Genomic DNA, 15783 nt, shown 5'->3' with positions numbered 1-15783 from the left:
AATCTGATGCTACAGGAAGCGAGTGTAGGGAACATAGCAGTGAAGAGAACTCGGGGAGACTGAAAACAAGTCATACAGCTGCAGTTTGGATCAGTTGCAGGGGTCAAAATGCATGCAGGGGAAGACCTACCAGGTATCCTTTGTGGAGAAAAATGGCAAAGTCCTCCTGAAGTTGTTCCTCCTCCTGAGGAAACCTGGATTTTTAACCGTCGTGGTTAGGCAGTGAATTTGTAACAATTTTGGTACTTTGTTTTATACATGTTCAGATACTGGCCAGGTCTAATGCAATCAGATTAGACCTTTGTGGTACTTAATAATATTCAGAAAATTCCAAATGTTCACTTAAAATGTGATGGTGGTCTGTCAGGTATGATAGAGACTGCTTACAATATGTTTGCCAAGTCCTTTTAGGCGACCAACTCTTATGAGGACTGCTTGGCATGTTGTTTAGCTATGTGCTAGAACAAGGCCCTGACACTGCTGAGATATGGGCATAGAAGTTAAGAAGGCATAAAAAGATTCTGGGATTTGGCAGGGTACAAAATCTTAATGACAGGAAACCTAGAGAGAAACCTTTTGAAGAGGAAGAAGAACCCTAGAGGAAACCTTTTGAATGTTAGCTAACCATGGCAAGCAGTGGGACCAAACATAATCCATAATAGTAATACTGTGTATTATTGTTGAATATAAATCCAGAAAGTCTTTTGTCAAAAAAAAACTTGATATGCATTGCTGGTTTGTCATGGTTGTTAATTCTAGCAGTTATATTTATATTCCAGTACTGTATGACCCCAAACTGCAGTGTTCTAAAGCTAAAATCAGCGCCCGTCAAGCAGCAAGTAAAGGCTCGAGAACTGAATGTGACACTCCATAAAACACCGGAAAAGTTTTGTTTGTGGGCAAAGATTGATTTTTGGTAAAAATATATGTATTTGGTGTTAATCCTATAGACCTGATGGCGTGCCAAGCCAAGACGTGTCTTGAGCTTCCCCGTATAGATTTTTAGCACTGGATTGTTCAGCTTCGGCTGTGAGATTAGTTTCTCCTCCATCTTCCTCAATATCAGCGTGAATAACTAAAGCCCTGCCCCAAACATCTCCTATTAACAAAAGTTATATGCCACCTACAAAAGGCTCAACACAACACATTCTAGGCAGGGTCTTTTGATTTTTCCATAAGCATTCTGATGGATATGCTATTGAGTCATGTGTAATACTTGCCATGTGTGTGGTTGTCTCTGACGAAGCCACTCTATTTGGAAAAATGCTTTTTCAAAAGTCATCTTGATGCAGTGCCCACTTGGAAATGGAGTCTGCATACAGTAACTTCTGCCAAGTCCTTGTAGATGACTTGCTCTTGTGTGGACTACTTGACATTTTGCTAAGTGGTTCCTATGTCTTAGGAGCAATTGTGCTGAGATACAGACTGTTCTGGGCCTGGGGTTTAAGAGGACACATTAATCTGCACTTGACAACCACAACCTATTGAAGCTCCTCTTACTGGTGCTCATTCATCTAGCGTTGCATGAACATTTTTCCCTCAAACTTGTGCATTTTAGTATTTGTGACATTGTAATGCAAATATTCAAGTGGCGCCATCAAGAGTATCACTATGTCACATCAAACATGGTGTTTAAGTGAATATGTAACTTTGTACCTGGGGCCACTTTATTAAATAACACCTACATTTTAGCGAGACTCACTGACCATCTAGAGACGCTTTGTTTTCATGTATAATTACTTACATATACTTGTATAATTACTAGCTTATTTGTCGCTGTGGACAGTACCTCAGCTTCCCTCTACTCCATCCATCGGTGGAAAAGGACCACCAGAGGACCACAGCTGATCGCATACTATTTGGAGGAATAGGGCTAGGCTATGAAACGGTGCACTAGGATATCAGTCAAAATCATAGTCAGCTCTAATCCTTAACACGTGATGGATGCTTAATTTGGAAATGGAGAACTAGAGAGCTTGTGAAACTGGTGAATATTACCCAGATATTTCCATTTTACTTTTATTTACTTATCTTACAAATAAGAAAACCAACAACAATCGATAAACACAATTTTTTTTTTTTTTTTTTTACATGAGGATATTGTTAGATATCTCCTAGCCCTATGTTGAAGTGACATTAACAATGTAGTGTTACATTTACATTTATGGCATTTGGCAGACGCCCTTATCCAGAGTGACTTACAATTATCTCATTTATACAACTGAGCAGTTGAGGGTTAAGGGCCTTGCTCAAGGGCCCAGTAGTGGCAGCCTGGTGGTGCTGGGATTTGAACTCTCAACCTTCCAATCAGAAGTCCAACGTCTTAACCACTGAGCTACCACTTCCCATTGGTAGCCACTTAGTGTTGCTGTTGTCTGAGCATTAATGTCATAAATTCTCCTCAAAAATCAGGCACGGAATGATATATGTCACATTCCAATACTGTATGACGCACAGTTGCACTATAATTTAGCTAAAAATAGTGTCCCACAATAAAATGTTTAGCTGTTTAACTTGCTAAATTTGAGTCAAAGTCTCGTTGCTTGTTGGCCAGATATCTCACCAAATCTCTAATGTTGAATGTGGTTTTGAAGTCTGTTTGCTGCCCATCTTAATCAGCAAGGAAAGAAAAATATTATTCCCAAATATCACGTTTGAGCTCGTCTTTTTTAGAGTTTGATGGTGTGAAACATGTTTTCTTTCAGGTTAGCACAGATAATTTAGGCTAAATACAGCACCAGATAATGCTAATATTTAAATACAGCATTGAAAGTACCAAATCTGATTACCATGTTGTAGTATCTAACTCTTCATGCTGTGTGCAGTTATATGCTGCAGAAAATGAAACACAAATACACAGTCATACACAATTAGTATCTGTAGCATTTGATCCTATACACTCACCATCCATTTTTATACAACAGTTAGTTTCGATCCACTAATTTGATTGGTCAAGCAGTGTTCCAAGAGTGCTTATATTTACTGTCACCACACTGGGACGTTTCACTTTGTGTGTATCACTCCACTCTGTGATATTGCTTAATTATAGCACCTATATAGCATTATGTACACCTGCACATTCATGCAATTATCCGATCAGCCAATCATGTGGCAGCATTGCACTGCATTAAATCATGCAGATACAGGTCAAGAGCTTAGACTGCAGTTTTTTGTGGTACAGTCAGTCATGTGATAACTTCACAGTAGGAAGTAACAACCAGGAATCAGGATGTGGAATCTTTGAGCAAGACCCTGTTGTACTTCCTTGCTTTCGCTTAAACTGACAAATACTGTGTAGTTCTAATAGTGTGTGGTATGTTCTCATGTTCTCAGGTGTTCATCCGCTCTAGAGTGACGAGGTAGAGCCAGATGCCTTTGGTGTGAGGTAAGTCCACTAAAACCTATTCAATCACATGAACACAGTTTCACTCCTTTGCTAGCTCAATATTCTAAATGTGCATCCACTATTTTTTAAAATGATATGACATTATTATATAACAGCCTAAAAGTGCATGAAAAGCACATCCTGTGTGGGCAGCATGGCCGATCCGATTTTGGTTGGTGTGGGTAGCATCTTGTAGTGTCTTGTTTCAGTTTTATGCCATTTGCCGAAGATACACACATGCTAATTACCCCTACCTCACACTCATTTAGCCCCAGCGCTGTGTGCTTTGAGAGTAATTAACCAGACCCATCCATATGTTTCCTTCCTATTGGTTTACAGTCAGCTCCAGAAATATTGGCACCCTGGATAAAGACAGATGCCTTTGTGGTAAATTATATTAAAATAACCTTTAATTGAAATACATTCATTCTAAGAAAGAAAAAAAAAACCTTAACAAAAACATGTCACAATTATTGGCACCCCTAGAAATGTTTATGGAAAAAGTAATATATATATATATATATATATATATATATATATATATATATATATACAGTACTGGGCAAGAGTCTTAGGCACCCTATTTTTTTTTTTTTAGTACAAACTTTGTTATAGATTTTTATTTTATAACTTCTACATTATTGATTCAGTACAAAAACATTTTAGATTCCAAACATTAGTTTTCCAGCAATAAATTAAATGTTACAGGAAGATGTTTGGATGTCAGTAAAGAAAGCAGCATATTACATAAGAGACACTTTTCAGCCAAAAACATAATGGAGGCTGCTGGGTTTTGCTGCAAAAATAAGAAGCAAGTGTGACAGTCAAAGTCTCCAGAAGAACTGTGGCTGGTTCTGCAAGATGCTCAGTAACACTTACAGCTCATTTCCTTATAAAACTGCACAAATTGTACCTGAGACTACTTTTTTTTTTAAAGCAAGGGGTTGTCACATCAAATATTGACTTCATTTTCATTTTTTACTGTTTACTGCTCTTTATAGTATTTTTTTAATGTAGAAACAATTAGTTTCATTATTTTTGAAGGCATCTTTGTTTTACAGCATTTCTTTACATGTGCCTAAGACTTTCTCACAGTACTCTGTGTGTATGTGTGTGTGTGTGTATGTATGTATGTATATATATATATATATATATATATATATATATATATATATATATATATATATATATATATATACACACAAAATTATATTTTACTTTCAGTGTTTAGGAAGGGCAAATTCCCCTAGTCACTGTCACATGGGGAAGAAATGAATCTTGAATAACCAAATGAATAACCAAATGAATAACCAAATTAAATGAGAAATGAAATACAAATGAAATAAATTAGGCAATGACTATAAAACATAAAAATAAAATAGCTATGTGTTTGAAAATGCCCAAATCCACTGTTAGAGCAAAAATGAGTAATTTTTTTTTAATTAAGAACTTGCGCTGTAATGAACCTGACTGGATGAGGATGCGAGTGTATTTTGCCCCTACACACAGTGAAGAGGTCAGAGAGGCACTTTTAAAATTTTATTTATTTATTTATTTATTTATTTATTTAAACAAGGACCATTGTTAGAGATTTGCAGAAGACTGTAGCATTTTGGGATCGCCAAGTTTCCAAATCTACAATTAGACTCCACCTCCATGCCAACATACTATTTGTAAAGCGTACCAGAAGAAAGCATTTTCTTTCATCTAAGCACAAACATAAGTGCCTGGAGTTCCCTGGACGTGATTGGAACTGGGTTCTGTGGTCAGATGAGACAAAAATAGAACACCCAAGTTGAGTTTGATATTGTCAGTGTCATTTTCGCTCTCATATTATCAGTGTGAGATTAAGCTAATAAGCCACGTAACCTGTTTTTTTACCCATCTTAACCAAGGGTGCCGATAGTTCTGGAGCTGACCTTGCATACAGACTTTCATACTTGCAGAGCAACATGGCTCTTTCCTGTACTTCCCTTTTTATGTGTGCGAGTCTAATTTGCATGTCTGCCTCCAGCATGTCCGTGTTTTCCATCGTGTTGTGCTCGGCATGTTTATATCAGTCAGGATGAATTTCATCAGAGCTCTATCTGTCTCTGCCCTCAATTAAAGCGGTTCTTAGGAGTGAGGGGGGAGTGAGGGGTCCACAGGGAGACAGTGTGGTTTAGGCAAGAACACTGCCCAGCTCTACATGCACACGCTCTTAAACATGGAGTTTATTTTTTCCTTTTATTTTTAATTTTTTTTGCATTTCTTTATTAAAAGTGCGTACTGTATGTAAACCTGTGTGTACTGTATATAAACCTGTACACTCAGTGCGAGTGCATGAGTTTATGAAGGACAATTTGTAAAAAATAATGGAATTGTATGAGTTTTATTTATTTAACACCCTTTACAAATAAAATGCAATGCTTATGAGTTTAAAAAAACAGTAAGCAGGGAAGTACAAAATTACAAAAAAAAAAAAAAGCAGGGAAGTACAAAATTAACCTTATGAAAAAAAAATGCAAAAAATAAAATGACATAAATAATCAATGCCATTTTATGATGAATCTGATTGTAAATATAACATGAATATACAAATAGTATATAATTCCAGAGTGTCTGTCAAACACACCCCAAGTGATTAATAAAAGGGTTTCTTCTACTACTACTACTACTACTACTACTAATAATAATAATAATAATTACAGCAACAACAACAATATTAAAGCATATTTATATATTTTAATAAGTTGTAGACATGCTGACATGGCCACCCCAGTCTCCTCATCTAAACCCCACTGAAAACCTGTGGGTGAAAAGAGAGACCTGGAGGATCTGGGGAGATTCTGTATTGATGAGTGCTCTCGTCATTTCTTGATTCCTTGCCCTGTATTCTCTAATCTCATTAAGCATTTTAAGAGAAGGATTTTTTTTTTCTATAGCCTTTTTTTTTTTTTCCTTTATCAAGGGTACCAATAATTCTGGAACTGATGGTATATCACTTGCTGTTCTATGAACATGATCCGTTTAGTATTAGAAACTAAGCTCATGTTATTGGATTTGAAGCCCTTTGTAAGAGTCCTGTCAGGGTTTTCCCAAGGAGCACTGGTGCTACTGACTTGAGCAAAAACAGGAGCACATAGAAACAAATCTGTGAGCACAAACGTTTGCTTTCTTATTACTTTGTCAGAACTGATTAATTAATGTTTGAGACTTTCTACTTGCCTTCCTGTTGTGCTGTTTTATTCAAATGGCTTGTGTAAAATGTTGCATTAGTAGCAGATACTCAATTTTTTTTCTATTTATTGGCACTAACTACAGTACTCCTGTCAGAAAATCGGTTTATTAGCATTAACAACGAGTCCTGATGACGTGAAATTGGCTGTCTAGCCAGAATCTCTTTATAAACCCTGTTATGTTTACGCCCTTGACAAATGGCAACAAATCTGTGTTATTAACTATCTGTTCTGATTAGATACTACTTTTTTCTTTTCAATCCAATACCAAGCTTAATATCACAATATTGATACCGATACCTTGAAAAGTCTTCTATATAAAAGTCTATATAAAAATGTGAATGTAGCAGTTAATGCAATGAGAGGCAAAGAGCATAGCAAAAGAAAAAAAAAACAGAAAACATTCAAACAGAAAAAAACATGGATATGTGTAATTATAAGTGGAATAAATAATTTGTTTAACTACAGAAATAAGGCATCAGGAATTGTAGTTCCTATCCTGGACATTATTATTATGTCCTATAACAGTTCTTTATCACATTCGGCTTGATAAAAAAAGATATCAGTATTCTTATATTAGGATTGATTTCTAAAAAGAAATATCAGAAAGCATCAAAATGAAAATATCGATCTGCAGAGCCCTTGTACAAGCCCTGCTGCCTCTGTACTTAAAAGTTCAAAACTTTTGAGGTTATGGTGTGAATATCGAGTTGGCTTCAGCCAATATTTCGAACATTTGCTAACTTTTCATCTAACATACATGGCTACTGAAGCAAAAATGAGTGCATGCTGTGTACAGGAGTATGATCTGCATTCTCATGCATGTAAGGATGTAATGTAGCATGTATAATTGTTTCACCTGCTGTATAAAACGCTGTGTTGAGAAAGAATTCTGACTTTTCATCTGTAAAGCGGAGAAAGAGGTGGAGCAGAAAGCCATCTGCTGTGTGAGAAGATTTGTAATTAATATAGATCTTTTTTTTTTTTTCAAAATAAATAACATTAAGTCAGAGTGTTTGGCTTGCACATGAGCTCGTACACTCAAATTCAACTCCTATTTTTTTTTTAAAATAAGGAGCAAATGTCAGTAAAACACTCACATTGTGGAACTTTGTCTATGGAGTGAAGCAAACGCTGCAGGAAATGTACTGTACAGGAAGAGGGGGACACGCAGAATATATATATATATATAAAATCACATATCACACTTCCGGCTGTTCTTCATCCTATTTACTCTAATGGATGTTCAGAAGGTTAGAAGTTTCCGAGTACCTGGTTTTTGCAGACAGGATGTGAAAAGAACTTTATAGCTCACCAACCATTTTTTTCTGATTTGGGAATCAGTCAGAAATTCAACTAGGAACATCATTTCTAAAATACAAATAAATCAGTTAATTTGCTAGCAGTGTAAAGGTATCATTTCCATAGCCAACACCAACAATCTTGATTAAACATTAGCTTTTTAAATTTGTGATCTGTTCACCAATTTTTGTTCGTCTAAGTTTATCCGTCTTTTAGATTCATGGCTGCTTTCTGTTTTGTCGCTATTTGACCTGACATTTTCGCACCATCTCTATGCCGACACATGTTGGAGTCGAAAGCGGATGCAAGTGCAGGTGGTTTATTAAAGAACACAAATGAAACCAACTAAATCAAAGCAAGAATCATAAGCAAGAGCAAGGAAACTGTGGCACGAAACACAGAAATACTCCACAAGACAACAGGCTACACACGAAAAAAGCTTGACAGAGAAACACACAGGAGGCAGAAGTTAAACAAGACAGGTGAGTGTAATCACTGAGGCATGTGACCAGGTCATGTGACTTGCGGGACTGCAGGGATATAGAGTCCTTACCAGCACTGGCGCGACACCATGCGACAAAAAAAAAAAAACGGGTCATTTAAAAGGAACATGTGAGAACACCATACACATTGTGTAACATCACTGGAGCAGCAAAATATGGTCAAAGTTATAAATAACAAGTAAAAAAAAAATTGTTGTGTACTTTATCTACTGTGAGACATTACAAAAAGAGGATCCATGATATATTTTGAAGTACTGTGAATATTGCTTCTGTAGAAATAGGAATTTGATATGACAAATCATATGGAAACAAAGCATGTGAGGTTAACTAAAATAATATTTTGTAATTATCCACTTTCCAATCCATAAAGTAAGGGAAAATAAGTGAGGCTCAAAGATGGTAGAATGTCAGTTTGAATATTCTCTGGAGATTGACACAACACTATGCTGCTCTTGGCAAACCAGGCATAAGTTGAGCGATTATATTGAGATTTTTTTTCCCTGTAATTGGGCTAAAATCAACATATTCCCACAGCACACTCACTCTCTTCTTATCAGCTATGATTTCCACACTGGAATGGAAATATATTTTATTGCAGTTTTTAGTTGCACGTTTTAGTTGACCAGATTTTTTATTTTTTTTTTAGTTTTAGATGAGTAGCACAGCTAAAATAGGTAGTAAATTAACAAAGTTACCTGCCACTGGTGAATTCTTCCCATGTATACCAAGCCCTGTTTACAGATACATTTACTGTAAAAATGTACACAAAATGCTGTATTATCTTTCTGTGCTACATGAAAAAACATTTACTGCAAATCATCCTTCTGTTCTAATGCTTCTATCTAAGCTCTTTGTAGTACATTAATGCCATCAAACTGAGTTCTTTAGTAATTCATTAATGTCCAATTAGACAACAGTTATGGGAATTTAATTGGCAGTAATGTAACATTCTTGCACTAGCTTCATTCCCATTTCTCGTAAGTACTTTATTATTAATTAATGTCTACTTAATGAACAATTATTATAGTTTTAGGAGCATTAATGGGTAATTATTGGTCTGCCAATGGCGCTCCATTCAATTTAACCTTATGATTATTTCACTGTAATCTATTAATGTCTAATAGGAAATGGACAGTGAATGTACAATTCTTAAAATTTAAAGAACAATGAATGGACAGTTGTTGGAATTAAGTGATATGATGTTTAACATTGCCAGAGGTGATTTATAATCCATTATACAACTGCGCCATTTAATTCTCGATTCTGATTGGTTAGATGGTGTTAAGTAATTTTCTATAACAGAAACTCGGAAAATAGGTGAACTTTTCTGTCAGGAGATGTTCTTTTTGCATTTTTTTGAAGGAGTCTCCAGTATCAGTGCTTTGTAACAGTCGGGATAATGGAGACAGAGGGCTTTGCGGTTTCTTGATAACATGACAAGCTGCATTTCTTTGTCTTATTAACTTCAAGAGGGAGAAAAAAGAGGTTGTATATAGCTTGTCTTGCAGATATTGCATTAAAAAATGTTATTAAAAACAGATACCTTGTCATTATTTAATTATTAATAATGTTAGCGTTGACAGATTGCTTTTGTATATGAAGATTTAAACACTGAGATGTGCTGTTATTGAAAAATAATTAATGACTGATTGGCATGATGCTGTTGCCACCCCGAGGCTTTTTGTTTTCCTGTAACAGCATGCCACAACATGTTTTATTCCTTACTTATTTTTCATTAAGCCTGCAAAGATCCAAGCAGGCTTAGCAGTTAATTTTGTTTTTGTGCATAGAAGATAAATTTCAGGATAGAAAGTAGTTTTAATTGGCATTACTGGATTGTTTTCAAGTAGTCGTTTTCAGCAGGTGTTTAAATCCACTTTGCCGAGATTACACTGAATACCAAAATGCATACACATCTACCATATACAATAGTACTATTTTATATTCCAGCAGCATGCTCTCACTCACAGCCACTATGATATGGGTGGATATCCATTGATTTGCAGCTATTCTAGTTGTTTGGCAACAATCAAAGCAGGTTACGGGCTGGTCAGTGGAGCAGTGTTAAGAGAATCATCAGAAAGTTTCTCCTCTTGCACTCATTTCTGGGCTTCATTAGTTTTTAATAACTGTTCATGTTCAGTCTAATGGGATGAAATCCGCAGGAGTCAGGGTGAAAAGTACAGCCAGCAATTTTGGTGCATACCCCGATGCTGGCTCAGTACGGCTGGTTGTTAGGGGCGACGGGAAGACCACCTGTTGTGGATCGGAGGGTCACAGCATCCTCTCCTACCGATCACTTGTCAAAGGCATTCATGTTATACAACCTGTGTATGAATGTATGAAAAGCGAGATATTTTCCCCTGTCCTCTGCACATTGAGCGATTTTCTGTTTTGTCTCTGAGAACACAGGTGGGGAGACAAACTGACGTTTTCATGATCAAACGGAAATACTGATGATTCTTGCATCAGATGCGCAGAAAGCAACCATTTGTTTTAGAGGGTGTCATCTCAATCACTCCAGCTGGCTTTGTGTTGGTCTTTGTGACTGCACAATTAATCATATCTGTAATAATTTTCGTCATACTCTTTAACTTTAATACTTAATAGCTCATTAATTGGCTTATGTTAGCAGGGACGGACAAGTGAATAATTGATTAGTTAGCCCACTCGCCAAGTAAAAGCTCCAGTCTGCTGTCCAGTTGCTGTCTTGTTACAGCATCAAAGTGCATCGCATTGTGTTTAAACATAGCTACATACTAAATGAAAACATTTGTTTTGCAAGTCATTTTGTTTAAACGTAGCTACATACTAAATGAAAACATTTGTTTTGCAAGTCATTTTGTTTAAACGTAGCTACATACTAAATGAAAACATTTGTTTTGCAAGTCATTTTGTTTAAACGTAGCTACATACTAAATGAAAACATTTGTTTTGCAAGTCATTTTGTTTAAACGTAGCTACATACTAAATGAAAACATTTGTTTTGCAAGTCATTTTGTTTAAACGTAGCTACATACTAAATGAAAACATTTGTTTTGCAAAAGTCAGTAAGGAGTAATCATTTGCCTCTATTTCTGGTTGTTGAACTTACTTTGTTGGCAATTAAGAATTAAAAAATAAATAAATAAAACAAACTACACATGAACCTGGTTACTGATTTGTCCACCTTTGACTGTATACTGTAAGTGTTTTTTGACTTTAGTGCCTTAACTTACAACTTTTTGTTTTAACCAAAGGTAAAGGAAACCTTAATGACTGATTAGCCACTGTGGGTAACTACTTTATTATTTCATGTCCCTACTATATTAGGATGGGTGATATTAGCCCATAAGCCTGTGCAAGCCTATAGAGAGAGATGGGGAAAGCCTGATTTTTAGATTTATAGACTACATTGTGAATTTATAGTCATGATTGTGAATTCTGTTTGCATACTACTGTGTTCTGTGTCATAGTTACCATAGATGAAGAAATATTTTGACATAACATTTAGTATTATGCTGTTTAGGAGGTAGTCGTTAAGAAATGTATTTGAAAATGAAAATGAAAAGTATTTTTTTACCTCAGCCCAGCCCAGCAAGTTTTCCAACATCCACACATTATTTGCAGATCTCTATTTGCCTGTGAGTGAACACATTCTCTGGAAAGTCTGATGCTTCTGTGTAAAGCCATAATTACTCACTGAACCCTTCTCAGCTCTAGAATTGACCCTTGATGTAACAGCGAGATAGAAATGCAATCACTCACATGACAGAACAATGCAGAATGAACTCTGGTGACCTCCTGTGCAATCTGAGGACCCTCCACATACTCGTTTTGAAATATGAAGCACTTGAGGGTCTGTAGAGCTCTAAATGCTCTGGCTGCCTTGGATAACCTTGAAACTAAATGAAAAAGATATATTAGAGATATTAGAGAGGAAATACTTGGCATGCCCCAAATCCGCCTAATTGAGAGCGGCTCCCCTGCCATTTGTGTTGCGAAGTTTGAACATTGTGTGTTTTAAAGCTTCTTCTCTGCTTAGTCATTCAGGCCATCTGCTTTTTTTCTATCTGTAGGCGGCCAGGGGGAAATCTGGTCAGCGATGATAGACGGTGCATGAGTTTTGTTGGTTTTTCTTCTTTTTTAGTTGCATTTGCGTCATTCAATTTCAGTTGCCTTGTCTACTCTTTCGCATATGGTTGTTTATCATGCGTGGTTGAATAGTAATCCTCAATGAGAAGTATCTGAAGAGGCTTGAAGGTGGGATGATGATTTTACATAATCCCCCATCTCTCTCTTTCTCTGCCCATCTCTTTCTGTCTCTCTGTCTGTATTGGTTTGAAGAGCTCTATTGATTTTATTTTATTTTTTTTTATCTGGTGCACAATGGCTTGTCCAGCTGTCCAGCCCTGCTTTGATTCTGCAGCTTTGATTTAAATAGCATCCATAATTATACACAAAAGAGATCTTTTTCACAATAAAACAATTGGTTTTGCCTCAAGAAGATGGCCCGAGCTGAGCTAATTGGTCATTTTGGCTTAGTTCCAATACTGTAACTGTAGGGCCATATCTGCACTTCAATACCTTGAGTCAAGTTTGTTTGATGAGCCCTTGAAGGCCTGAGGGATTGCATCAGCAAGCATCATTGCATCAATTGCTGTCTTCAGAAAGGTCTCATTTATTGCTGATTTATCAGTATTGTAGTAGTGTGTTAGCCACCATAGGCACAGAATACCACTTCCTCCTATTAAACAGTGATGTTTTTTGTCCTACTTGACTAGTCTTATTTTCCTTAATCTATGAATTTGTTTTGGATTGCTGTGAAAGGATGTGTTTAACAAAGTGTTGATTAAATTTGTGTAATTGTAATTGTAATTGAAATAAATAAGAAAGATTTACATTTGCCAGTGTAATCTACATATAAAATTACGAATACCTCATTTTTTTGTATAAATGCACCTGCGAACAGTTTACAAATAAATTCATCTATATTCAGTTTGATAAATCAGGCCTAAACCTTTAAGGTCTACCTGACTAAATCTACCTGACTAGTGCTAAAAAAAAAAAAAAGGAGAGAGAAGATAAAATTGTCAGTTGTTGGATTCAAGTTATATAGAAGTTATATAGATTAGTGTTTGGGTCAGATTTGTCACCACAGCGCTCTCATTTTTCTGTTTTTCTCATACTTTCTCGCTTTTCTCTCTTTCTTATCTGTCTAAATATTTGATTTAGGAGAGCATTAGAGATGAGATAAGATTTCAGGATGACGTGGTAGCCAGAAACTTTTAGCCCCAGAACTTTCTAAGCTAAACATAGTAAGCCTAGCATACTAAGCTAAGCTACCATTAACTACCTAGTTAATGGTAGCGATGAATAAAATAGTAAATAGTAAATGTTAAGTAAATCACTGAGAATATGTTCATTGAAATCCAGATTGAGATACTGAAATTCCCCTTGTGACTTGTGAGAAATGTAAGCTAATTTGCTAGCAGTTGACTAGCTGGCTAGCTGTTTTGGATGGCAGAAAAACATGAAGAATTTTCTGAATTACATATTTGTCTGTATTTATAAATCAGTGTTTAATATTTCTAAATTAAAATACATGATTTACAGTGTTCAAATTGAATTTGACTTAGCTGATATAACCTCTTTACTTTATTCATTACTTGAGTTGGTTAGCTAGTTAGCAAAAGCAGATTCTTAGGATTCTAGCAATAATGTACTTCCTATTCATAATGGGAAGTTGACATGGATGTGCATAAAAATAACTAAAATGCAGGGAATGATGAGTTACATCCTGCAGCAACAGAGAAAATGTGTGTGTTTGTTGTTGAGGGAATACTGTACGTGGCTCTGGCAAACAGTAACACTGCAGCAAGAGTGTGTCTGAAACTAAGAGACACACACATGCAGAGAAAGAGAGAGAGAGAGAGCGAGAGAGAACAGCAAATGCACCTCAACTCGTCCATAGCACTTAATCTTAATTATCTCAGCCCTCAAGGAAAGGTTCTTTCATACACATTTTTCCAATTAGCCACCAGTGTGGATGAGTGCTTCAGCCCCTCGCTGTGGCAGGCTTCTCAGTGACAGAAGTGTGAGCAGTTACACAACAAACCTACGCCTGTTTCCCAAGCACAAGGAATGTCATCTTCATAATAACACTCGGTTAGGATTTCACTCCTTGATATCACCAGAGTGGAAGGAAGGAAGGAAAGAAGGAAGGACGCAGTCTGCGAAGTGTTGACTGAGAGAAAAATACATTTAATGGAATAACTCACGGCTTTTTAAAGCCTAATGTCTATCTACTGCTTTTGTAGAGTATGTGCGTTTACCAGCAGCAAGAATTTCATCATTGTGAGAGAAAAAAAGACCTTGTTTACTCCAAACTCACATATAATAGAAAATTATTTCTGAAAGGATGAATAATACAGAGTTGGATGTTAATTTAAAAATGACAGAAGTATTAAACAAAGTGAAAGTGTTCTACAAAAATATGCTTCATATATCCATTTATTGAAGGATTTCATGAACTGCCTTTTAATGCACTTTCCATTATATTTCCACGTAAACAGATTTTTTTTCCCCCTTAGTACAGGCAAACATTTCAAAATTCTTGTCTGTGGTAATCGCATACGCTAGAGAAGCAGTAGATGCAGATTAGATTGTTAAGTGCTGGAGTGTTGCTGTAAGTGTAGTTTGTTTTTGGTTGCCTTGCACAAAAATGAGGCTTTAAAATAATGCACAGTTGTTGTTCTTCTTTTGGCTGATCTCGTTAGGGGTCTCCACAGCAGATCATTGGTCCGCATGTTTGATTTGGCACAGTTTTTATGCCGGATGCCCTTCCTGATGCAACCCTCCCCAATTTTATCCAGGCTTGGGACTGGTACTGGGAATGCAGTGTCATGTGCAACCACGGTGACTTGGGTTGGTTCCCTAGCCGAGAATCAAACCAGACCGCCGCAGTGACAGCACTGAGGCCTAACCACTACAGAGACCCTTCTTTAAAATAATGTGCAGTAAATGGTTAAAAAAACATAAAATACACAGTACATTTTTGATACATTTCTTTTACAAACCAATTGTCTAATGTCCACATGGCTGACATTTTTCACTGGCTTGCTGCTGCTCAAAGTGATTAAGCATGTCTTGGAAAAAAAGTTTAATCATTTTCTAAATATCATCACCACTAACATGACACTTTGTTGTAGGTCTGTTTAATATTTTTAGGTCTAAATTTTCATCCTTTATGTATCTTTTGGCCAAAAAACTGAAAGTGCTGTTTTTCACAATATTCAGCCGGAATTTTTCAGTGGCGTCTCTAATAAATATCGTTAACTGATGCTGACTATATACTTGTCTAATGTTAGCTAAGTCATCAATACACTGATAGATT

At 36.2% G+C, this 15783-nt stretch overlaps 1 protein-coding gene across 4 annotated transcripts in view; it reads left to right on the top strand.

Moving 5' to 3' along the window:
* camkk1a (calcium/calmodulin-dependent protein kinase kinase 1, alpha a) overlaps positions 1 to 15783 on the top strand; it is a 97396-nt gene that overhangs the window by 29954 nt on the left and 51659 nt on the right. For all 4 annotated transcript variants that reach the window (XM_026922133.3, XM_053230260.1, XM_034300653.2 and 1 more), the window contains one exon: positions 3334 to 3385. The gene's annotated coding sequence lies outside the window, so the exon portion shown is untranslated. The remainder of the gene's footprint in view (positions 1 to 3333; positions 3386 to 15783) is intronic.

The sequence above is a fragment of the Pangasianodon hypophthalmus genome, chromosome 27 (genome assembly GCF_027358585.1).
Source record: "Pangasianodon hypophthalmus isolate fPanHyp1 chromosome 27, fPanHyp1.pri, whole genome shotgun sequence".
Classification (NCBI taxonomy): Eukaryota; Metazoa; Chordata; class Actinopteri; order Siluriformes; family Pangasiidae; genus Pangasianodon; species Pangasianodon hypophthalmus.
The sequence above is the reverse complement of the archived record's forward strand: the minus strand, read 5'-3'. Positions and strand labels throughout refer to the sequence as shown.